This window comes from Mauremys reevesii, unplaced genomic scaffold, assembly GCF_016161935.1.
Source record: "Mauremys reevesii isolate NIE-2019 unplaced genomic scaffold, ASM1616193v1 Contig24, whole genome shotgun sequence".
NCBI lineage: Eukaryota > Metazoa > Chordata > Testudines > Geoemydidae > Mauremys > Mauremys reevesii.
The window spans coordinates 179,348-204,643 of record NW_024100834.1 but is presented as its reverse complement, the minus strand read 5'-3'; the positions used below and the strand labels follow the sequence as shown (position 1 = coordinate 204,643).

At 45.1% G+C, this 25,296-nt stretch overlaps 1 pseudogene; it reads right to left on the bottom strand.

Moving 5' to 3' along the window:
* Positions 1 to 612: 612 nt before the first annotated feature.
* LOC120393565 lies at positions 613 to 24,680 on the bottom strand (annotated as a pseudogene).
* Positions 24,681 to 25,296: the final 616 nt, after the last annotated feature.

Sequence of the window (25,296 nt, the reverse complement as noted above, 5' to 3'; positions counted from 1 at the left end):
GAGGTGCGGTGTTAGGGCCCAGTGCAACTGTTTTATTGATAAGGCACCATTTCAAGAGACTCAGACTAAACTCCCTCTGTGTTGGCTAAGCACTCGCCGCCTAACCTCACTGAATCCCCCATCCCAGCTCCCCTTACAGATGGACTTTTAGGCTAATCAAAACAGCAATGAGAATATTTTGTTTAAAAGGCTTTTTGCTTCGACTCTCCCATACACCATCTACAGTCTGAATGGCAGCTCCTTTTCACATCTAGGTGGATGGGCACAACAGGCAGCCTTAGAGCTGCGGCTGATCTGACCCTGGGACACCCGAGGACTAGTACACATTCAAGGTCTCTAGAGGGAAACTTAGAGGGACCCAAACATTCAGATGCCTAACTCCTCATCAGGGAGAGCCGTACCACTTTGAGAGCTTACCCCCAGTGTGAGGGGGCCCACATGGACCAATGGCCTGACCTGGCACTGCAATCCCTATGAGAGAAACGCACCATCAGTACCATGCAGGGGTAAACAGCCACAACACATTTTAATGCAAAGACATACATGAGTCCAGCAATGTTTAATGCAAACACCCTACAGGAGGTAACTTGTAGAGCATTCGATCCAGACCGTTTGAACTCTGCTAGCTCCTTGGCACCAGCGTGTATGGAGTTAGTTTTTGAGAGTCTCTGGTATCAAGGGTTAACAGCATTCTGTCCAATTACCTTGGTCGGGATGATTTCAGGACAGCAGCCAGATATGTGAAGGACAGTTCTGCAGGAAGGTTAGGGCTGCGAGTGCTTAGCCAACACAGAGGGAGTTTATCTGAGTCTCTTAACCAGCACCTCACATTTCTAAAGGAAACAGATAAGCATTCAATAGCAGCTTCTTCTCTTCTCTGGTCTTCAGTTACCAGCTCCTGCAATTAGATTACAAAGCAAGACATTGTAGATAATCAATAGCAGCAGCTCTAACATCATCCCCCAGTTGTAAGCATCAGACAAGCTGCTTGGACTCAATGTAGGTGCACAAGCTACCACCACTCCCATCCCCGCCAAGTCAATCACTGTGTTGAAACTTTGAGACACTTGGACTGTTCTTCCAAGACTCGTGCTCAGAACCAGGCAGTTTGCGGTCTCACCAGGGCAACTAGCAGCACTCCTCGTGCTGCCACCACAAGAGCACAAGCAACACCTGTACTAGCACAGAGGAGCTAGTGTTTTGCTCCTTGGTCAGCATACTAGGGAGCAGGGGATGGGGCTGGAGGCCTGGGGCTCTTTTATATACACAGAGAAGGAGGGAATTTATTCTCCACTTTAGACAAACTGTTCTGTTTACAAGCAACATGCAGGAAAAGCTTCCTTAACTGGGGGAAGCAGACGTCTCACTGCTCTATACAAAGTCCCAATGTATGGTGGTGCTGTTGTTATTCCCGCCCTCTGGCTGTGCTCATGCAAGGGCAGGACTAGTGCCCAACCCGGAGTGAGCTCAGCATTAGTTCCTTCCCCAAAATAGACCCAGCCTGTCTGGCTGGAGCTCCAACACCTTCAGTGGAATCAAACCAAGCAACCGTCCTTACTGCTGTGACTTTACAGCAGAACAAGGCTGATCCTGCATCAGCCCGTAGTGCAATGATTCATTAGGAAAGATCAAATATGAAGCACAGGTACATTCTATAGGTCTCTGGGAAGCCCTGCTAGACTGGATCCTCACCAAACCTTGGCTAGAAAGCTGGCTAAAGCTTTCTATGACCAGCTGCTCTATTTGGGCATGTTAAGGGTGGTTACCGCACACTTGGAATAAGTCCTTCTGCTTTAACTCACCCTCAACCAATCCAATGTACACAGACACCTCTGAATTCATCTCCAGTGTGTGTTTATCAATGCTGTGACCTTCAGGCATTGAGCTAAGCCATTCCCCCTTCCTCTCAAGTATCCTTCTCAGAAAACCTCATCTCACAAGATTAATGTACTAGAAAATCTAATCAGATACAGGTGCAAACACTCCCATGGTGGCCTGCCCATACAGTGACAAGACCAATTGCAGGTTTTGTCTGTGAAATGTTCCAGTACCTGTCCAATGATTCCAGGTGGAGAGTCCACATGTAGCAGGATACCTACTTTCCAGCATCTGGAAATGGTCTATTATTCCATAAAACAGCCAGCCAGCCCATAGTGATGACTGTAGCAAAAGCTGATGAGCCATTGTTTTTCCAAGTACCAATTTCCCATCCATGCACCTCTGCATTAAAAAAAAAAAAAAAAAAAAAAAGCAGAGGACTGCCAACAATGCATCCTCTACTCCCTAGACACATGCACCAAACAGGTTTTATTGTGAAATTGGTACAATATCCTGGGCTGGCTGGCTGGCTTTTTAAATGTGGGAGGTGATTAAGCATCTGGTTATACCCAACGGGTTTGGTTAAAAAGGAGTCCAAAAGAGGGGTGTTTTGAAGGCAAAACGCAAACTTCACTGCTGCTCTAAGTACATCCACTTAATGGGGCATTTTTAAAGTATAGTACTGGCTTGAAAAATCGAGGATATTAGACAGTTCCCTTTACTCTGACCTGCTACTTAGGTGCATTTGTTTGTTATCTTTCTGCTTACTTTACTGACCAAACTACTTCTGTTAGCACTGCAAAGCCAGCACAGCTGAGAGTGAGAGCTGGCTTGTGTACAGCCAGATTAGTCAAACTGAGTTCCAGGTGCAGAATTTCTAATTCTTGGCAATGCACAAGCCAGCGTGACTTTCAGATTCTTACTTGGATTCTAAGCTCTTTGGGGAAGGGACTGTCTTTTTGTTCTGTTTGTACAGCCCTTAGCACCATGAGATCCTGGTTGTAACAATATAAATAATATCACCATGAATTTGCAGGCCTAACAGCTGGGGAAACCACATTTCTTGGGAATTAATCACCTCTCTCTCAGCTCCCCTCCCCCATAGCATAGTGTATTATGATTTTCAGATTTTTCTTAAATGAGAGTATTACAACCAGACTGTTAGACATTATGCTTTTGAAGCGTATTCATCACTCAACACTTCAGAGTTACAGTTACATGAATCCTGACCTGCTAGCTCAAAATACAGTGATAAAAATAAAGGGTGCGAAAACTACAGAAATAAGCTTCACACCAAGCCCCCATTTATGTGGAGTGTATTTTGTACTGCAAATAACTGCGCCCACGATGCTGCATCCTCAGTTCATTCATGCTTTCGCCTGGCAATTTACAGCTGGTATCAAGTAACGGGTGTACTTCAATGGGGATCTCCTGCAAAGTGGAGGCCTGCTTTTTTTAAAACTGGCAAATTCCTACTCAAAGCGTTTTAAACCCTAATAATGCTATTTTGTGCTTCTCCATCACCTTTCATCTGAGGATGCTTCATAAGTTACATGTTGATCTTCTGAGATAGCTAGTAATACTTAGCTTGCAGGGTGAGTATTACTGTCCCTCCAGTCTATAGATGGGGAAACTGAGGCACAGAGAGCTTAAGTAACTTGCCCAAGATCAAGGAGACAGTCTCTGTAGCTGGTGGGGCTCACACTGGGAACAGATGCCCACATCACAGAAACTCTGTCAGATACTCAGAAGTAAAAGACCATAACCCCCCCGTAATGTTTAAACTAATGGCCACTTGAAAGAGAGCAAGATATTGCAAGAGAATTCCTTTGAAGCCTCAGGCATCCCCAGAACAGGACAGCTTTATGGCCAGGACGTCACAGCTACAGTTTGACAAGGGGACCAAGACAAACGCTCAGTGGGTCACACTTCCTTCCAGTTAGTGCTTGCTGCTGTCTAAGGGGTAAAAAGATTTTCAAGTAAGTACGGTGCGAGTACATGAAACTCCCTCCATAAGATCCAAATGGCATGGAATACAATGAGGCGGTTTAATAATAGTTACCCTGAACTCCATGCTTTGGGGATCGGGCTATTAGGACACTGGGCAACTGAATCAGTTTTTAAAGAACAAAACCTTGAGAAGAGTCATATGTGGCAGAGTTCATAAGAACATAAGAGCTGCCATATTAGGTCAGATCACGTTCCATCTCGCCCAGCATCCTGTCTCCATTGGTGGCCCCTACCAGAGCTTCAAGGGGAATAAACAGAACAGAGCAATTATGGAGTGATCCACCCCTCTCTTCCACGCCCAGCTTCTAGCAGTCACGGGTCTAGAGTCACCTAAAGCAGGGGGGTAGCATCTTGGCTAATAGCTATTGATGGATCTATCCTCCATGAACGTATCCAATTCTTGCTTAAACCCAGTTACACTTTTGGTCACCACAACACCCCAAGTCAATGAGCTCCACAGGTTAGTTGTGCACTGTGTGACAAAGTACCTCCTTCCGTTTGTATGAAACCTGCTGCCTATTAGTTTTATCAGGTGACCCCCTGGTTTTTGTATAATGTGAAACGGGAAATAATGCTTCTCTATTCACTTTTTCTACAACAGTCATGATTTTATAGGCCTCTATCATAACCCCCTTAGTCATCTTTTTAGTCTCTCCTTGTATGGAAGCCATTCCAGACCCTTGATCACTTTTGCTTCTCTTTTCTGAACCTTTTCCAGTTCCCACAACCTGACATCAGTTTCAGAGACCCCCATCCCCTCCACTGGCATGATGTGTAGCTGACAGGAAAGCAGGACAGCCATGCAGCAAAGGGCTGAGCTGGGGCATTCACAGTAGGGCATGGAGCTGAAGCCCAGGATCAGACTCTGGGAGGGGTAACAGCCATTTCAGCACATCAGGGATGGACTCAGATGACTGAGAAAAATGCCAAGTCTTGAGCCCACACTCCCCAACAATGACAACAGACTCATCCATAGACACTGCTGTGCACAGACCCAGGCTTGTATATAAGGGAAATTTTCCAACATTTACTCCAGGAGGAATTTTGAGCCACAACACAATGCAAAAATTCATTTCCTCCCCCTCACACCCCGCCCCCCCGGACAGCAGAATTAGCCAGCAGCTCTGCAGCACCGTCAGTAGCAGATGCGGGACCAACCAGAGCCTGGCTCTCCAACCTGCAAATACATGACTCTGCCAGGGGGACGGGGAGCTGGACTGTTCCACGCAGGTGCAGTTCCCAGCATGTCCTGAAAGAAGGAAGTGGCATGCAGGAAACTCTGTACAAGCCTGGGACCCAGCATCAGGCTGCTTCTCCCTCTCAGTGGCAGAGCCAGGTTCTAACATCAGGGGGAGCGAACACATTAAAAAAGGCACCACCCAACATATCAAATTACTAATTACATACTTTTAAATTCGTCAGACATATTTATTTTGTACTTAAAATAAAAACACAAGAATGATCCAGGCAACAGAAGTGTTTGCACAGATTATACTTAGATATACTTTAGATTCTAGAAAGTAAATGACAATACAGTAGTTTATAATTGGCCGGTATTTTTTTAAACCTGTGATATTTTTTCCAGTTACTAATTTCATTTTAAAAATCAATGAAATGCACTTTATTTATAATAGATTGTAATACTAAAGTCACCACAAGGCATGACAAATACAAGAATGAGAATTGGTGAGCAAAGATCTCATAGCTCTTCGGGTTTACAAAGCAGTAATTTCCTAAAGCAGCTTCACTCATGGGGAAGGGAGGTTAAACAAAAGACATCTTTACGACACAGGTTGGCAGTCTAACATTTTTGAAACACCGAGTACTGAAAGTTAGGGTTTTTAACCAATTTAAGCTGTGTGTACACACACACAGACAAAACAAAAAAAAACCTTCTTCCTGCTTTCCTATCACCCAGTTCTGTTACTACAGGAATGAAATCTAGACATCCCATAAAATAGCTAGTTCCACATTGTTCTTCAAACCTCAGATCAGTGAAATGCAGCTTTGCATTTGAGATACTATATGACTTGAGTACATTTTGCACTGCCTGCAGCTACACTTACATCAGGAGAGAAGAGGACATGACTGTCCCTAGCATATATGATTTAAAAAAAAAAGGTGAGACACACCCACTATCAATGCAACAAGAAGGGAGATCAGTAGCTAGGGCCAAGAGATAAGATGCAATGAAACCCTCCTGTACCCACAACCCATATCTGAAAAGCATCAGTCGCTCTGCAGATCAAAGAAAGAAAGAACGAGCAGCCAGTATTCAGCCAGATAGGATCCTTATGACCTATATAGGAGAAGTGCACTCAAGTAAACTGTAGCAGTTTCCCAACAGAGTTTTCTTATAGACTTATTTATTAAGCAAAAATTAAGATTAGGAGTCTGATTTAAATTATGTAAATTTTCAGTTTGAGTTAACTGTGGAACTATTGCAGCTACTTTTATTTTACTCCTGCCTTCATAAAAAGCTACAGAGTTATAACAGATAATTACAAAGACTAAAGTACATGCTTTAATATAATTAGGACCGGGCCACCCAAGATGAAAACTATACCATGGAAGAGTCCTACAACCAGGTATTTGAGGCCAATCCTCTTATCAATGGAATCCTCAACCAAACTGTGAGGAAGGAGATGTGTACACCCTCTAACTTTTGACAATAATTCAAGGTCAGCCAGCCACCAAGAACAGCACCATTCATATTCTGGTTTTGGATAAAACACCTTATCTTGCCTACATCATAGAAACCTTCCTCCCTCCAAGCCTATAGCAATAAAGTAACCATTAAACAAGTTCTGAGTCAATCGTCTTTCTTCCCAATTTAGTTTTAACAAAAAAAGCTGCAATGTAAGTAGCTATGGGAGATAACAGTGCAACTACTAGGTATCGGTGGGGGAAGTGTGCTAGTTATGTCCTGGATACACTGGTCTGTTAAGTGTTATTGCTTTTAATATGCTAATGCAAACACTGTAATAGAGTATTAGTGTCCCAATGTACTGTAGCTTGTTTTAACTTACCGTAATACTAGAAGAGGTGCATGTGAAGCTCTCTAAAAGTTGACACTAGAGTAGTGATATTCCAAAGCCAGCATGCATAGGGCTGGGGGTGGGGAAGGGGAGTGCATCTAGGTATAGGTAACATCTCTCACACCAAACAGGAACTTCTCCACAGTTCATTGCAATTTGGAAGTGTGATTATTATACCTTGTCTTACAAACACCAAACACAATTACATATGCACAAGGTCTATAATTCCCTCCTCTCCCCCCCATATACAGAGTTGTGCTTCTGGATATAGTATCTGTCTGAGATTAATATTGAGCTCCCAGCTCTTCAGGAAGCAATGAAGAGTCAGCAGCCAAGCCACAGGCTGAATCCTATTGCAAACAGTATGAGTGACGCATGAGGCATTCTGAAGCAAGAGGAGATTACTGGAAAACTTTAAATAAGACACAGAAATAATACAGTTTTCCTAGGTTTTGTTTGTTGGATTTATTGTATGATGTATAGTAAGTGTTTAATATAAAAATCAGGTAGTAGGGTTTAGAATGTTACAACAAGAGATTATGCTATTACCATTATCCAGTCAACTTGCACACTACTATTTTGAATTGGTGATAATTTACAGAGAGAGAAAGAAGAAAGAGGGAGGGGTTAAGCACGGGAAGGGGCAATAACTCAATGTCTTTCCTTTGCCTCCTGGTCCTGCCATTCCCTCAGCCCTCTGCGGAGAGCCCGACATCATCCTCGCCTCCCTGCTCCGCTGGACCAACTTCAGCGCACAGAGACAGCAGTGGCCGGCGTCCCGCACCCCTGGAGCAGAGCGGCGGCTCGACTGCAGCAGAGTCATTCCCCGGGCTGCCACTGCTCGCAGAGAAAAGACGCCACTGAAGACAGACCACGAGAAACACCCCCGCCTGCCTTTTTCTTTCCTTCTCCACCTCCTCCGTCGGCACCAGCTGGGCTTCAGAGCGACCTTACCCACCGCGTGGCCGCCTCGCTCTGCATGGGGCTGCCGGGGGCCAACAGGGCTGCTGCTTCTCAGCCCCCTCCCACCGTGCTGCCTCCCCTTCCCCTCCCAGCAGAGCTCACCCCTGCCTGGGCGGCAAGCGCCAAGCGGGGCTCAGCTTAGTGAGCCGGGCAGCTGCGAGTGGGCAGGTAGGAGCCTCCTCCTCCTCATCCCTGGGGAGCCAGGCAACCAGCCACTGCCGCCGGCAGCCTCGGCTGGGGATGCAGGAAGGCAGTGCAGAGCTGAGAGCCAGCCGGCGGCCGCACGCAAAACCCGGCTCCAGAGTCCAGTGCTGGCTGGAAAGGCGCCACTTTTGGAAAATGTACTCGGGGGGAGCGGCCGCTCCCCCTGCTCCCCCCCAGCTATGCTCTGGCTGGTAGGGGGTGCAGGTGTCTGGGCTAGGGGGGTGTCCCACAGCTGGATGCTGGGGGTGTGGGTGTCAGACTGGAAGAGCAGAGATTTCTCCCAAGATGTGTCCAGCTGACATGTGTGACACACTCAGACAGGTGCCCAACAAAAGCGTAACAGAGAAATAGGAACTGGGCTGTTGGAGGAGTTTCTTTGACTCTCTACTCCTGGGGGAATATTTTTGCTGGCTGACAGGTATTTTGAATTAAATTACCAGAATAACTGAAACTGGTGTGATTATATTGTGTTATTTCGATAAATAAAATATGCAGATTTTAAAAATATCGTGGGCAGAATGTTAAATTTTTTAGCGCAGAATTCCCTCAGGAGTACACATTACTACACCACTATGTGGGTGGTTTCCTATGTGAACACTTATTTCAAATAACAAAGGCCTTTTCAGTTTAGGTTACATCCCCTTGGAAGTAATACTGGTAGGTCTCCTTGGATAGACACACCCTAGCTATGAGATTTCAATCAGGTTTTGCAAAAACCAAACCAAACGCTACAGCTGCTACACACATGTACAGCTTCCACTGACTCCCGTAGCAGCTACACCTGAAGAACAACAACTGTGTTGCGCTCCACTGTGCCAAACTCAGACCTGTTTGTAAGCCTCGACTTTTGTTCAACCAATAGCAGTGAATAATAATCTGACATTTGGATGTCAGATGCCATAGTAATGGGGGCAGTACATGGAGCCAGACAACCTTTGCCACAATGCCGCCTACAGTGAAATAAAACCTGGACACAGAGGATACTCCACCCACCACAGAAACGCACCTGCTTCTAGAGAGGACTGTGTTACAGAGCTCTCCATCTCCACTTGCTGATGGTGGGAATAAAAGCATTTCAGTTTATGTAGGAGAATGCTGACACACGGAATACAAATACAGAGAAAAGTTATCCCGTTCCACTTTGAGCTAACATGTAGGCCCCAGCTTAAAGAACGGGAAGACCACCTGCCTTTGCACTTACTGCTTTTCCAGGATAGGCTATATGGCAAGGACCTGGGTGCTCTCATGCCTGGCATTAGGTTATTCTTTGGTTCCATCACTATGCTGGACCCAGGGCTGAAAGAGATCAAATAAGAATTATCCTACACGTGTACTTCTTCTAGCAAAGTATCTTACTATAAATATTTGAGTTTTTTCTAACATTGAAGAAGACAGAGTATGTTACTTTAAACAAACCTTCATGCAATCATAGAATCATAGAATTCAAGATCAGAAGGGACCATTATGATTATCTAGTCTGACAGGGCCACTGCCAATCTTCCTGGAGTGGCGGTCAGCTGAACCAGAACAGTTACTTCTCCTCGCAAAGGCTAGACAAAAGTGTAGAATACGTTGATGCCATTTACTTTTTGACTAAAATCCCCAATTAATCAGTTATCCAAACAAGAAATAAATAAGCCAAAGACAGCAAGAAAAATCAGAGTTAAAGCTTGATTATAAATATTGCACTGCCCTCAACTGTAAATGGCATCTCAGCACACATGCCCTAGTTGTCTCTATATACGCAGACTTCAGGCAGATGTCCAACAGTGAATGCCAGTGAAAATGAGGTAGGATCCGAGGCTAAAACAGGGGAAAAAAAAGTTAAAAATGACTTAGACAAGTTGAATGTCTTCAAATCGGGACGGCCTGATGAAATACATCCTAAAATACACAAGGTGCTGACTGAGGAGATATCTGAGCCATACGCAATTATCTTTGAAAAGTCATGGAAGACAGGAGAGATTCCTGAGGACTGGAAAAGGGGCAAATATAGTGCCAATCTAGAAAAAAGGGAATAAGGACAATCTGGGGAATTACAGACCAGTCAGCTTAACATCAGTACCTGGAAAGATAATGGAGAAAACAATTAAGCAATCCAATTGCAGAATCCTAGAAAATAAGGCGATAAGTAACAGTCAGCATGGATTTGCCATGAACAAATCGTGTCAAACCAACCTAATAGCTTTCTTTGACAGGGTAACAAGCCTTGTGGATGGGGGAGGGGAGTGGTAGATGTGGTGCATCTTAAGTTTAATAGGACTTTTTTTGATTCTGACTTGCATGACCTCCTCGTAAACAAACTAAGGAAATTCAACCTAGATTGAGCTACTATAAGGTAGGTGAATAACTGGTTGGAAAACCGTTCACACAGAGTAGGTGGTTCACAGTCAAGCTGGAAGGGCATATTGAGTGGGGTCCCACAGGCATCAGTTCTGGGTCCAGTTCTGTTCAATATCTTCATCAGTGATTTAGATAATGGCATAGAGCACATTTATAAAGTTTGCAGACGATAACAAGCTGCAAGGGGTTGAAAGCGCCTTGGAGGATAGGATTAAAATTCAAAGTTACCTGGACAAACTGGAGAAATGGTCTGAAGTAAATAGGATGTGCGACACTACACTCCATATTCATCATAGTAATATTATTAGGATATGATCATGGCATAATTATGAAGCATTTTGTACAAGATGGGTCATGTAAGGAGTCAGTGGGAAAATTATGATTTGCTGAATACAAGTATCCTATTTGTAGGCATGTATCGTTTTTGTATCTGAAGTTATGAATATTGACTAGGTATCTATATTTCAGATGGGCTTACTCTAGAAAACACCCACAGCCAGCCTTTCAGATACAACAATGAAAAAGCCAAAGGCGGCTACTGGCTCATCAACAAAGACAACGGGTTGTGGAATAGCTTAGCCTTCCTGGAAGGCCAGTCTGTAAGTTATGGCTGCTACGATTCTGCAAGGGCATGTGACCAGATCACATGTCTCTGGACTCCATTTTGGGCACCTGAATTTTTTCACAAACTGGTCTGGAAACCAAGTTTGAAATAGAGTTCCTGCCATATGAAAAAGCTATATAAGGCAGAGAGTGACATCATCAGTTGTTCTTCACTCCCCTACAACTCAAGAACAGACAGAAGCTCTGAAAGAAAAAGTCTTGGAACGGGGTACTAGATCCCAAGCTGCAAAACAAATGCAGCTTGTCCCTTAAGAATCTGCAAGCCTGCTTATATTGTCAGCCAGGGTGAGAATTTGCTAATTCATATCCAATCTTTCTAGAATTTTAGGCTTAGTTTGCGATTCTGTTTATTTACTAGGTAATCCGCTTTGGTCTGTGTTCTATCACTTATAATCACAAAGCAAAAAATGAGTTTATTAACTACAGAAGATAGATTTTATCTAAACCGGTGTGCCTGTGACCAAAGTGTCTTGGGAAAAATCTCAGCCTGCTTAACACAAGTATGCATGGTCCTCTCCACATTGAGGGAGTGGCAAACTGGGTAATAAATTCATACTGGTCGATGTTTTGATCAGAGCAGGATGGTACAACTCTGGGGTCCCAGGCCGGGGGTTATTTTGGCTGTAGCCTCTCTATTGTTGGTTCATGCAGTGGCTGTCCAAAGCCTGCATGAACCTGCAGCTGGGTGTGTCCCTGCCTGTGTGAATGCTGGTGGGAGCGGTCTATAGCCTGTCACAGCAGCACAGTGCTAAGAGGGAGCTCAGGCTGGTGAGTCACAGGGCTCAGTGAAACCCCAGTTCCAGGTGGCACCCCGGGGGGAACCAATCACAGGATGAAATTCAATAAGGACAAATCCAGAGTACAGGTCTGTCGCATCTTACGTGCATTTAACATGCACGAATTCAGCTTTACGCGGCTGGCAAAAAAAAAAGAGAAAAATAATTTAAATACTGTTCCTGTAGTGCGGGCGATTCCGCCTGCCATTCAACTCAATGTAATTTTGACTATACGCCGTTTTCACTTTACGCGCTGACCGCGGAACGTAACCCCAGCGTAAGATGACACAGACCTGTACTCCACTATCAGTTGCACACATACAAAGTGGGAAATGACTGCCCAGGATGGAGCACTGAAGAACAAGATCTGGGGGTCATAGTGGATCACAAGCTAAATATGACTCAACATCATTTTGAGATGCATTAGCAGGAGTGTTGTAAGCAAGATCGGAGAAGTAATTCTTCAGTTGACATTTAATCAGCATGGAGTAGAGCAGGGGTATTGTGCCCAATTCTGGGGGCCACATTTCAGGAAAGATGTGGAAAAATTGAAAAAAGTCCAGAGAAGAGCAACAAACATGATTCAAGGTCTAGAAAACATGACCTATGAGGGAAGATTGAAAAAAAATGGGCTTGTTTAGTCTGGAGAAGAGAAGACTGAGAAGGGACGTGATAACAGTTTTCAAGTAGATAAAAGGTTGTTACGAGGAAAAAGGAGAAGAATTCTTCTCTTTAAACCTCTGAGAATAGGACAAGAAACAATGGGCTTAAATTTCAGCATGGTTTAGGTTGGACATCAGGAAAAACTGCCTGTCAGGGTGGTTAAGCACTGGAATAAATTGCCTAGGAAGGTTGTGGAATCTCCATCACTGGAGATTTTTAAGAGCAGGTTAGATAGACAGCTGTGAGGGATGGTCTGGATCAGTGATTTTCAAACTTTTTTTCTGGTGACCTAGTTGATCCAAGAGAGCTGGGGATGAGGGGTCTGGGAGGGGCTCAGGGCTGGGGCAGAGAGTTGGGGTGTGGGGGTGAGGGCTGAGGGTGGGGCCAGTAATGTGGGATTCAGGGTGTTGGAGGGGGCTCTGGGCTGGGGCAAGGGTTGGGGTGCAGAAGGGGTCAAGGCTCTAGGCTGGGGCCAGGGATACAGGGTTTGGGGTCCAAGAGGGAGCTCTGGGTTTGGGGGGGCTGAAGGCTGGGGCACGGGGTTATCTCGGACAGCTCGCGGTCAGTGGCACAGCAGAGGTGAAGAGGAAGGCTTCCTGCCTGTCCTGGCACCACGGACCACGCTGTGCCCCGGAAGCAGCCAGCAGCAGGTCCAGCTCCTAGACAGAGGCGTGCAAGTGACTCCGCGTGGCTGTCGCCCACAGGCACTGCCCCCCGCCAGCTCCCAGTGCAGAGCTGGTGCTCAGGGCAGGGGCAGCACATGGAGCCCCGTGGCTCCCCCCCAACCCCGCCACCTAGGAGACGGACCTGCTGCTGGCCGCTTCGAGGGCGCAGCACGGTGTCGGAACACGTAGGGACTAGCCTGCTTTAGCTGGGCAGCACCGCCGACAGGACTTTTAACAGCCCAGTCAGCAGTGCTGACCAGAGCCACTGCAACCCAGTGCCTTCTGTTCTGTGACCCACTTCTGGGCCACAACCCACGGTTTGAAAAGCACTTGTCTAGATAATACCTAGTCCTGCCATGAGTGCAGGGGCCTGGACTAGATGACCTCTCGAGGTTCCTTTCAGTCCTTCAATTCTGTGTCACTGTTACAGGCTGTAGAAGGCTGTACACTGATGACCTTTGATTAGACAGGTAAGGCATAGTACAATGATTTGGTTGTTCAGGGGTGAGACAGATAATGACCAGACACATTATGCTTTATTTTCCAAACCTGCACTGTGATTACACTTCAAAAATAAAATTATTTCTGACTCAGGGCTCTAACTGCCTGCAAAATCTCCTGGCTGTTAAAAGTTACTTGTAACAGGTCATGAGAGATTAGATAAGTGTCAGAAGTTTAAGCCTAAATTGCCTAAGAGCTGACATCAGTCTGCATTTCTATCATGCCCAGCATAACAGTTTAGTGTTTAATAACCCCCCAATAAATATATAACCAGTGGGGATTGAATCCAGGACCATCAGCACTAATAGTACTACAGTAAAACTAGAGGAGTAACCATTATCTGGTAGCAATAGTATGTTCTTATACTCTCCTATGGATCTGCAACTAAAAGGAGACAGGAAACACTGACCAAGAGGCATAGGAATGTTGATTCATGCCAGTGGGAACTCCCCCACCATCACCCCAAAGTAAATTGCATCTGCCCATCAACACAGCAGCATGAGTTACAAGTAGTTTGAAAGCACATCTTCTATGAAAAGCACTGTCACAAGAAATACACCTTTTGTTACCTGTTGTTTATGCCACTATTGAACGTGCCCCAAACGAACACAGAATCTGATTGCTCCTGTAGCTCTGCCAAAGGAAACAGACATCATTGTGGCTCAGTACTGAGTAACTTCTGCAAGCGTCATAGCAACACAAAATGAGAAATATGGCAGAGACGCTGCTAGGTTTACAAAATGGAATGAGACTTGAGCTAAGACTTGGCATAAGTGACAGGCATTTAATTGAGAAATATAAAGCGTAAAGATCATCATCAATTTCCATTTTCATCGAAGCACAGATGGTGCAACAGACTACATGGAAAACAACAGATGTTTTGTAGAGAATAGCAGGCATGTGGTAGATCCTGTGAAGCAGGAGAACTTAATTTGTTCAGGGACAGTATAACTGGGTGTCCCCACACATGATCTGTGCAGAGGGCTCTATGGGACCTCTCTCTTAGCCCATGTAATTTCTTTGGGGGCAAGAAGAAGGGAATAGCAGGGGCTGACAGCCACCTTGTGTCATCAACCGCCTCACCTTTATCCCAGTCTTCGTCACATGGAGACGGCTGCCACATGCTGACAGTGTTCATCTCTCTGTGGCAGTTATTCGACTGACTCACTTAAAGCAAAGAAAACTCTTAGTGAGAAAATCTTTTTGGATAAAATACAATCCTATTTTAGGGACATTAATCGTTTTTTGACCTAGCTGCAGAACAGCTCTAGGCTTTGGAGAGGAGCAGCATACGCTGGAAGCTGATCAGTACTCCCCTAGTCTTAGCAGCAAAAAACTCTTTAGGCCAGGGATGGGCACCTTGAAGGTAGCAAAGGGACACAAAATCCATGAGACCCCTTTGGTGGGCCATACCTTAAGAGGCTATACATTGCCCAACTCTGAAAGTTTGCTACAACACAGAATGTTTGGCAGGCCAAATCAAATGATCTGGCAGGGTGCTTGCAGCCCCCCATTTGCCAATCCCTGTTTTAAGCCTTTTCTAAAGCTAAACAATTCTGCACACATTTTTCAGCAATGGTGCAGCTGCTCCAACATATGCATTGGGAGAGAGTTCAGGTGTGTTTCTATTGTCATGTCACAAAAATCTGCTCAGGGTTTTTTCACTACTATCATGCTCCAAGCCCTGTCTTCATGAACATGCACATCATTGCTAGCTTCAGTACAACTCTACTTTTGCCAGAGAACAGGTACGTCTTCCAGTGTAGTGATAGCCACATAGACATCAGTGGGGGGAGACATTGGAACACGACCCACATAACCAAGTGATTTAGGTGCTGGGGTGACAGACCTGGACAGTGAACTCCTCATCAGAGCCAACAGCATGGGCAGTGGTAGGAAAGCTTCCCCATAGTCCCCTCCCCAACTTGCCCCACTCTGAACTGGAAGAACCCACCTTCAATTGGGAAAGTTATTCAGCCTTCCTGGCCCAGTCACAGAAGTGAGGATTGTTATGATCTGGACACTTGTCCATTAAGAACTGGACTGAGACCAATTTATTTCACACATGCCACTAGACAGGCTATGAAGATTTTTGGTCACTATCAGGTCAGATCTGCATTGGAGACCCACCTCTCTCATGACCACTATCTTTCCTGCTCTAAGCGGTCCAGATTACCAGCTAGATCTCATTTCAGCACACACAGTTTAGGGCACAATGTACAGTTCCCATTTTAACGCTAAAATCTCTGGCAGATAATGTAATGCAAGCCAGTTGCCTCTCAGATGCTTAGGAGAATTTGCATGGACACAGAATGAATGAAACTCAAGTCTCCCAGGGCTCCTGCTGCTTCTGTATCACATAGCACTACAGGTAAAGGATTGCTTATGGAATAATAGAGTATTAAAACAATCTTTAACAGCAAAAATTAAGTTAGAACGCTGTTAGCCCAAGAGTTCCAGAAGTGACTTTACAGAGCCAAAGGAGTCTAATATTTTCTCACCAATGTCTTGCTCAATGCAGCTTTTGTCATCACAGCTTGATATATGATGTCTGATCTCAGCTCTGGGAACCTGATGGCGGGCATTGAAGGGGCATGTGGCTAGCTGCTGTGCAATATCAGGGTGGTTCTAGAGAAACAGAAAAAGTACGTGCCATCTCACTGAATTCATCCTAGCCCTTGTATTTTCTAGTCACTAGTGAAGGGTTTGTGCAATCTGCATCCTGAAATAGGTTGAAAACATTTAAACAAGGAAAGCCAAAACTTAGCTCAGGTCCTGAGCACAAATGCAGTGTAGAAACAGTGAAGCATATGCATCCTTTATGATAGAGGCTATGGTTGTTCATTTTTATATGTAAACACCACCCTGATTTTCTCTTATTGAAGATCAGCCCCAGAACAAACACAGTGAAACCGTTGTAGTGTCATCACTGGCATGGTTCGATGCACAGATGAAATTGCCCTAAAAAGCCTACACGGGGAGTAAGTGCCTTGAAACCCTAAATAATTCAGCCACTTTATTTTTAAATTAAGTAAGCAACAAACTAGAGAACAAGTTCCTGCCTGCACTAGAGCTTAAATCTTTGCAGTAAATTTAACTCTCCTGAAACAGGAGGGAAGTTACTCAATGTTCCAGCTGAGGCCACATCTATATTGGGGGCATTCTGACAGTAGAGGTAAACTAGTGTGGACACAGAAGAGAACTACTATTCCCCACTGAATGAAGAGCCTCTACCCTTAGAAAAGAGCAAGGCAACAAAGAGGAAGAACACACACTGCTCAGGCTTGCTCTGCACAGTTTTTATATTACTATAGCTATGCTGGCTAGGGGTGTGATTCCTAACCAATACAGTTATACAGTACATCATCTTAACATGTGGATGCAGTTATACCTGTATAAGTGTGCTCCTATCAGTACAACTAATATACACTAGCACTGGAGAGGTTAAAACAAGCTACTGACTGAGAGGACAAAAGAAAGGAGCAGCTTCTCCTGTTAAATATATAGCATTCTAGCCCAGAATAGAAGACTGAAAAGAGATAAAAAGTTTCAGACCGGTGTACATTGAATAGAATAATTAGCAATATAAAAAAAAAGATGGTTTACTTTGCAATCAGAGCAGTGCAGCTGCTAAAGAATTAGCTGCAACATCAGATCATTTTTGCTTTGGCCAGCCAGAAGGCATCCATATAACACTGGTTGCATCTGCTCCATGCCCTGAAGTGGGAAGCAAATACCTGGGTCCCATGAGTGAACTGCTGGAAGAGAATACGATCCCCATCACTAACCTAGGTATTCTGAAGAACCTATATGACCTTTCTTCAGGGCAAATGCACTGATCTGAAGTGCATTACTAAATATGAACTGGATGCTTTTACTAAGTGGTAAATGGATAACAGAGATATAAATATGAAATAAAGATGGCTTCTTCCAGTCTAATAGCAAGTGAATGAATCCTTCTAGCAAAAGGCAACAAAGCATACTGAGCTCACCATGCATTAACATTTACAAAAATATGATTTCCCAAGTGCATTAGAGACCTTACACCCTGTCCTACCTTCCTGCACTTTATAAGATGATAGGAAACCGACAGGCTCGGATTTGATGATAGCGATCATATGGACATTGTATTAACTTCTCTGGATCCAAAGCATCAACTGGAAGAGAAGGAATAAAAAGACAAGAAAACATTCTGCCAAACAAGATCTAAGAACATCATCAACACAATTAACAAGTGTGGAAACATACTAGGCACTGGAGCTTTCCTCTAATGGGGTTAAGCCATGAATTTTTAATAGCTTAGACAAAAATTTAAAATTGCTACGTTGGAACTCATTGTGTACACCCAACCAAATGGACTTTTGGTGAATGGAATATTAAATTAAAAATGAGGAAAGTGTAGTCAGTAGTGCAGAGTGGCCAGTACATATCAATGAGTACACTTATGCAGAACAGTGAGCTGGAAATACACACATTACTATAAAACCCCTTGAAGCTACCAAATTAGCTAGCTGTATAGCAGTGACATGCTAAGGGTCAGCAGAAGCATGGCATTCTGAAGTAAATCCTTTTGCATTTATCTTCAATGCTCAAAGGCCATCTCTGCTGGAGTAAGAAAAAAAAAACAAACTAAAACAAACATGGCTGGAGTTAAGGCTGCAATTTGCACTACAGAGCACTTGGCCCTATAAAGTGCAGAGGTTGGCAGGTGCTTAAGAGCCCAACACCCACTGAATATAGCGAGGGCCTAAGTCACAGGCACTTTTTGAAAATGTTCCCTCCTAGTCCACACTAGGACTCAGAGAGGCAGAGTCACCTTAATCACTTAAAAGTTACATAGAAGGGACAAGGTAGGTGAGGACCAACTTCCAATAGTGAGAGAGACAAGCTTTCAAGCATACACAGATCTCTTCTTCAGGATTCAGTTTGTGTTCGTGCAGCAGCTTTCCTGCCACTACAAATGTGTCTCCCCTCACACCTTCCATGCTATTTACCCACATTTGTATCAGTGTACAGAGGGCATGCACACAAAGGAACAAGGGACAACAGACTGTGGGATGTTCTCTAGAGAGCTGGAAGTAAGGGGAAGGGCCAGATTGATTACATAAATCAGTGTTTTTAAATTTTTTTGATACCAGGGACCAGCTTGCAGCCTTTCTAAACAGTGTCAGAGAGACCAGAGGGACAGGCCACTGAGAAAGACTGACACAGGTCACTAGGACAAATGGCTACTTCTGACAAAGTGTGAATTGTCAATGTTTGTATGAATACTGTGTGCACCTCAGTTTCCCCTATGTGTTGCACAAGTATCTAGGCGGTGGGATAAAGGTGTGAGAGCTTTGCAGATACCCCAAGAGGGAAGGTACAAGTGCCATCTAGCTACCTGGGCTCAGCCAATGGTTGGACATTCTGTATCCTGAGGCCCATTCTCTGCAAGAGCCAGTCGGAGGAATTAGACAACAAAGAGGTGGAGGCCAGGTGACCAGTTTGCCTGGGCAACAGCATACAGGATGGAGGAGGGGCAACTGGGTGTGACTGAGAGTGAGCTGCTGAAAGCTGGTCAGTCTCCTGGTTTGGGACTGAGTGGGAGAACCCAGGGCTCTGGGTCTCCTTAAGATGGACTTTGCTTTAACTTCCTGCTTTCTGTGCTAACAAGATTCTGCTCTATGTTGTTTCAGACGACTAATAAACCCTTCTGTTTTACACCGCCGGGGGTGCATGGCCCCTTAGGGGGGCATGCAAGGTTTCCCCAGGTGTTCAATTCAGGTGGACTCGCTGCAGGCAGCTTATGGCGTGAAACAGGGATGCTGAACGCTCAGAGGTCAGACCCAGGAGGAGCTGAAGCCCAGGCGGTTTGTCTTAGTGAGTGTGCGCCCCGAGGGGTGGTCACACTACAAGAGGGTCCTGTCCAAGGGCTAGTCTACACTACTGCGCTGCTCTAGTGAGTCTGGTGAAAACGCACTATGCTGACTGGAGAGCCCTCTCCCATCAGCATAATTACTCCACCTCAGCAAGAGACGGAAGCTATGACAGCAGGAGAGTGTCCCCCACTGACTTAGGGCTGGTGTGGACAGCTCAGGTGATGCGTTGATCAGGGGGGTGGCTTTTTCACATCTGTGACTGACATAAATTATATCGACTTAAGAGGTAGTGTAGACAAGCCCTGAACTTCATCCAATGGTTCCAGAGCACCAAGCCTGTGTACCCATGAATTACTCTGTGTGTGTGGGGGGGGGGGGGGAAGAGGAGAGTCATCCCCAATGCATCAAACCAGCACCATATGCCAGGCTAGGCCTCAGAAGAGGGCAGCTCCCTTACCCGACCATGATACTAACTAGGACTGTATATTAATCACAATTAACTCATGTGATTAAATAAAATCACAATTAAAAAATTAATCACGATTACTCACAGTTTTAATCATTGCACTGTTACACAACAGTATGCCAACTGAAGTATAAAATATTTTTGGATGTTTTCTACATTTTCAAATATATTGATTTCAATTATGACACAGAATACAAAAGATACAGTGCTGACTCTTGTTTTTATTACAAATATTTGCACTGTAAAAATGATAAATAGTATTTTTCAATTCACCTCATACAAGTAGTGTGGTACAATCTCTTTATTGTGAAAATGCAACTTACAAATGTAGATGTGTTACATAACTGCACTCAAAAACAAAACATAAAACTTTAGAGTCCACAAGTCCACTGAGTCCTACTTCTTGTTCAGCCAATCGCTAAGAAAAACAAGTTTGTTTACATTTATGGGAGATACTGCTGCTCATTTCTCATTTACAATGTCACCTGAAACTCAGAACAGGAGTTTGTATGGCACATTTGTAGCCAGCATTGCAAGGTATTTACATGCCAGATATGCTAAACATTCATATGCCCCTTCATGCTTCAGCCACATTTCAGAGGTCATGCTTCCATGCTGATGACACTTGTTAAAAAAACAACACGTTAAATAATTTGAGACTGAATTCTTTGGGGGAGAATTGTAGGTTTCCTTCTCTGTTTTACCCACATTTTGCCATATATTTCACGTTCTAGCAGTCTCAGATGATGACCCAACACATGTTGTTCATTTTAAGGACAATTTTTAACTGCAGATTTGACAAAATGCAAAGAATGTACAAATGTGAGATTTCTAAAGATAGCTACAGCACTCAACCCAAGATTTAAGAATCTGAAGTGCCTTTGAAAATCTGAGAGGGATGAGGTGTGGAGCATGTTTTCAGAAGTCTTAAAAGAACAATACTCCAATGTGTAAACTACAGAACCCAAACCACCAAAAAAGAAATTCAACCTTCTGCTAGTGGCATCTGACTCAGATTATGAAAGTAACATGCGTTGGGCCACACTGCCTTAGATCGTTATTGAGCAGAACTTGTCGTCAGCATGGACACATGTCCTCTGGAATGGTGGTTGAAGGGACATATGAATCTTTAGCGCAGGGGTCAGAACCTTTCAGAAGTGGTGTGCCGAGTCTTCATTTATTCACTCTAATTTAAGGTTTTGCGTGCCAGTAATACATTTTAATGTTTTTAGAAGGTCTCTTTCTATAAGTCTATAATATAGAACTAAACTATTGTTGTATGTAAAGTAAATGATGTTTTTAAAATGTTTAAGAAGCTTCATTTAAAATTAAATTAAAATGCAGAGCCTCCCAGACCAGTGGCCAAGACCCAGGCCGTGTGAGTGCCACTGAAAATCAGCTCACGTGCCACCTTCGGCACACGTACCATAGGTTGCCTATCCCTGCTTTAGCGCATCTGGCACTTAAGTATCTTGCGACGCTGGCTACAATAGTGCCATGTGAACGCCTGTTCTCATTCCAGGTGAGATTGTAAACAAGAAGTGGGCAGCATTATCTCCTGCAAATGTAAACAAACTTGTTTATCTTAGCAATTGGCTGAACAAGAAGTAAGACTGACTGTACGTGTAGGCTCTAAAGTTTTAGATTGTTTTAGGATGCAATTTTTTTGGTCCATAATTCTACATTTGTAAGTTCAACTTTCATGATAAAGAGATTGCATTATATTATTTATATTACATGAACTGAAAAATACTATTTTTTTACAGTACAAACACTTGTAATAAAAAATAAATATAAGTGAGCACTGTACACTTTGTATTCTTTGTTGTAATTGAAATCAATGTATTTGAAAATGTAGAAAACATCCACATATATTTAAATAAATAGTATTCTCTTACTGTTTAATCGTGTGATTAACCTGTTTAATCGTTTGACAGCCCTAGCACTAACAGGATATTAACCATGTTTTGGAGCCAGCCACTGGTAATAAAGTAAATTATGAAATGTGGCATGGATAGGGCCTTAATAAGAAGTCACTTTACTGGGATGATCCCCAGGAAACTGATTTAGGCCCTGTCTGCACCAGACATGACTGTAGTTTTGTAACCAGTTTGTACCCCACACAGCAAATCTGCTAGTTGGATCGGCCATTTCTCCAGACCGCTGACATGCTGCAGCTGGAGGACATAGTCCATAGGTCAGTGTGGGAACCCACACACACAGTGGAGGACTGTAAAATGACAACTTCCTGGAGGCCTTCATGCCTTGAACATTACTGATAAGAACGCTGTGGCTTAGCCAGATTGCATATGCTAAATAAATAAAATGAACCCCACACCGCTGAGTTACACCCCCACTCCAGCCTTCCCGGCTCACAAAGGTTGGGGCATGGTGTTGCATGTCTGCACCCAATATGCTGCCTAGAAGAGTTTGTCTCAGTATACCCAGTCACCCACCCAGGAACTACATATCACCCAAGCAGTCTCTCACCCACCTTGCAAAACCTAGATATGGTTTCTTGCTGTGATATTGACCCACATCATCCTTTTATTGCCTCTAAAGTTTGTGTGGTTTTGAACTGCAAGAAGACCACAAATTCTTTCATTCTGGGACCCAAAATCAGGTGCAGTGAACCACTGCTCTAATACACAGATGCATATATCCACCAAACTTAATGCCTAGAGGGGAAAGTTACTTCCCTAGAAGCCACTCCCCCTCCTTTTAATCAAGTTTAAGATACTTTAATACTTTCAAAGATCTAAGCTGTCTCTCACTGTATCTTTGCACGAACCATGAATAGAATCAGAATTGTAGGACTGGAAGGGACCTCCAGAGGTCATCTAGTCCAGACCCCTGCATGAATGTTACAAGCCAGCAAAGAAATACTTACCATAGTTGTCTTCTAAATCCATTTTACTGATGCTGAAAGAACGCTGACTTAAGTTTCGCTGGAGGACCCTTTGAGCCAGTCTCTGAGTGTCACTCTCCTCCTTAAAATATCTATCCTATAGACCAAAAATGAGGAGATTCACAGATTGCTAAGGCCAGAAGAGACAATTATGATCATCTAAGAGGTTTCAACCTGTGATCCGCAGACCCATGGGGGTCCACAGACTATATCTAGGATTTCCAAAGGGCTCCTGCACCTCCATTCGAAATTTTTTAAGAGTCCACAAATGAAAAAAAGTTGAACTACTGATTTAGGCTGACCTGCATAACACAAGGCATAGGACTGCCCTGACTTAATTCCCATTTGACCTAGTGCAGATCCTTTAGAAAGGCATCCAATCTTGATTTCAAAAGTTTGATGGAGAGTCTACCACAACAGCTGGTAATTTTTCCAATGGTTAATTACCCTCATTGTTAAAAATAAGCCTTATTTCCACTCTAAATTTTTCTAGCTTCAACTTGCAAGCACTGGAAATAACTTGAAAGTTATTTCAATTTATTCATCACAGCTACTAGGGGTCAACAATCAACTGCATGACAGCAGCCAGTAGACTTTATATCTATGCTATGTATGCTTAGGACACAAGCTTATAAGGTGGCCCACGTATAACGTAGGGCACCTGGAACCTCATATTCTTCTGCCACACACAGAAAGGTTTCCTCCAAGATGCTAAAATCCAAAGATTTTTGTCTGAAACATCCTTCTTGCCCAATAAATTTAAAAGGGTTAAAAGAACCAGTTCCCAAGAAAAGTTAAGCCATGTATTTTGAGAGCTCAATTATCTCTTATACACAATTTAGTGCTCCATCCTGAGCCACTCCACCTGCCTGACAGGTCAACACTTTTACACCTACTTTGAAGAAGAAAGTAGGATCTGTATGAAGAAAAAAAGGCAGAGAGTTAGATTCTCTCCTGTCTTCACCACAATTCATACAATTTGAATGCATCACTCATCTAAAAAATCCTTCCTCACAAGATTAAATTCTGTCTTATTTAGATTTATAAAGGACTGCACACACTCTAGAGACAACCTGAGTCTCAGATTTGGTTGCCCACCAGAAAATATGGTTGCTGCTTTAAAAAAAAAAAAAAAAAGCCAAAAAGGAGATGCCTAATAAAACTGGCACACATGGGCCGCGTGTCAGCTGCGTATCCCTCGCTAAAGTGTGAGCTGCAGATCTGACCGGCACCACAATGTCCGAGGTGCAAACTGGTTGGTCTGGCCTAGGGAACCCCCGCAAGGGCACTGGTGTGTCCTACCCCACCTGCCCCCGGGGCACTGGGGGGGGGCATCCATCAGCCACAGGACACTGCGGGGGGCACGGACCACAGCCTGGGGGGCGGCGCAGAGCGAGGCTGAGGCGCGGGCAGCCAAGGACCCGGGCTCTCCGGCATCCCCAGTGGCGCGGGCCGCTCCGCCACACCGCGAGCCGGGCGCCGGGCAACACGATCCCCGGCCGCGCAGGCTCGCAGCGCCCTGCACAGCCGGGGCCAGGCGGGCCCGGCAGCCGGTGTCAGCCCCGGGGCCCGCAGCAGAGCCCGAGCCCAGGCCCCCCCCACGCGGCACGCGGGGCGCCCCCCCCAGCCATCCACACCTAGCGCGAGAGAGGCGAGAAGAGCCCCCGCCCCTCCCCCAACGACCCGGCCGGGGGCACCTGAGGAAAGGGGGAGGAAGCTCCCGGTCCGGCCGTGCTGAGAGGAATCGCGCGCCAGCCGTTACCCACCAGGCTTTGCGCGGACCAGCGCGTGGCCTCAGTGCGAAGGCGGCTCCTTCGGCTCCGGAGCAGCCACTGTGAAACCCCTCCCCCCGCCGCTGTGAGACCACAGCGAGGCTCTACCCCTCCACCCCCCCGTTTCGGGCACCATAACGAGGCTGCTCAAGTCACCCCTCCCAGTTGAAGGGGCGGGGCTAGCTGGGCAGCGCAGGGAGGGGCGGGCTGTGAGGGAGTTGCCTGGTCACTCTGCGCTGGCGGCAGCGCCCCCTGGGGTTGGGTTGGAATGGCGCAGGGCATGGTGGGAGTGTGGCTAAGGGGCCACGGTGGATGCTGGGAGCCTGGGACAGTGGTGGTTGTGGGGGGAAGCCAATGCAGCCGGCATGGGCGAGCAGGGCATGATGGGACTGCACCCTGAATGGGGGCAGGGCATGCTGGGAACATGGCTCAAGGTGGAGCAGTGTGTGCTGGGACAGAAGCTGAGGGGGAAGCAGTGCACGCTGGGAGTGCAGTTTGAGGGCTGGGGAGCTGTATATGCTTAGGGTTGCCAATTTCCTAATCACACAAAACCAAACACCTTAGCCCTGCCCTTTCCCTGAGACCCTGCCCCACAATCACTACATTCCCCCTCCCTTGGTGTCTTGCTCTTGCCCACCCTCACTCACTTTCACTGAGCTGTGGCAGGGGATTGGGGTGCAGGAG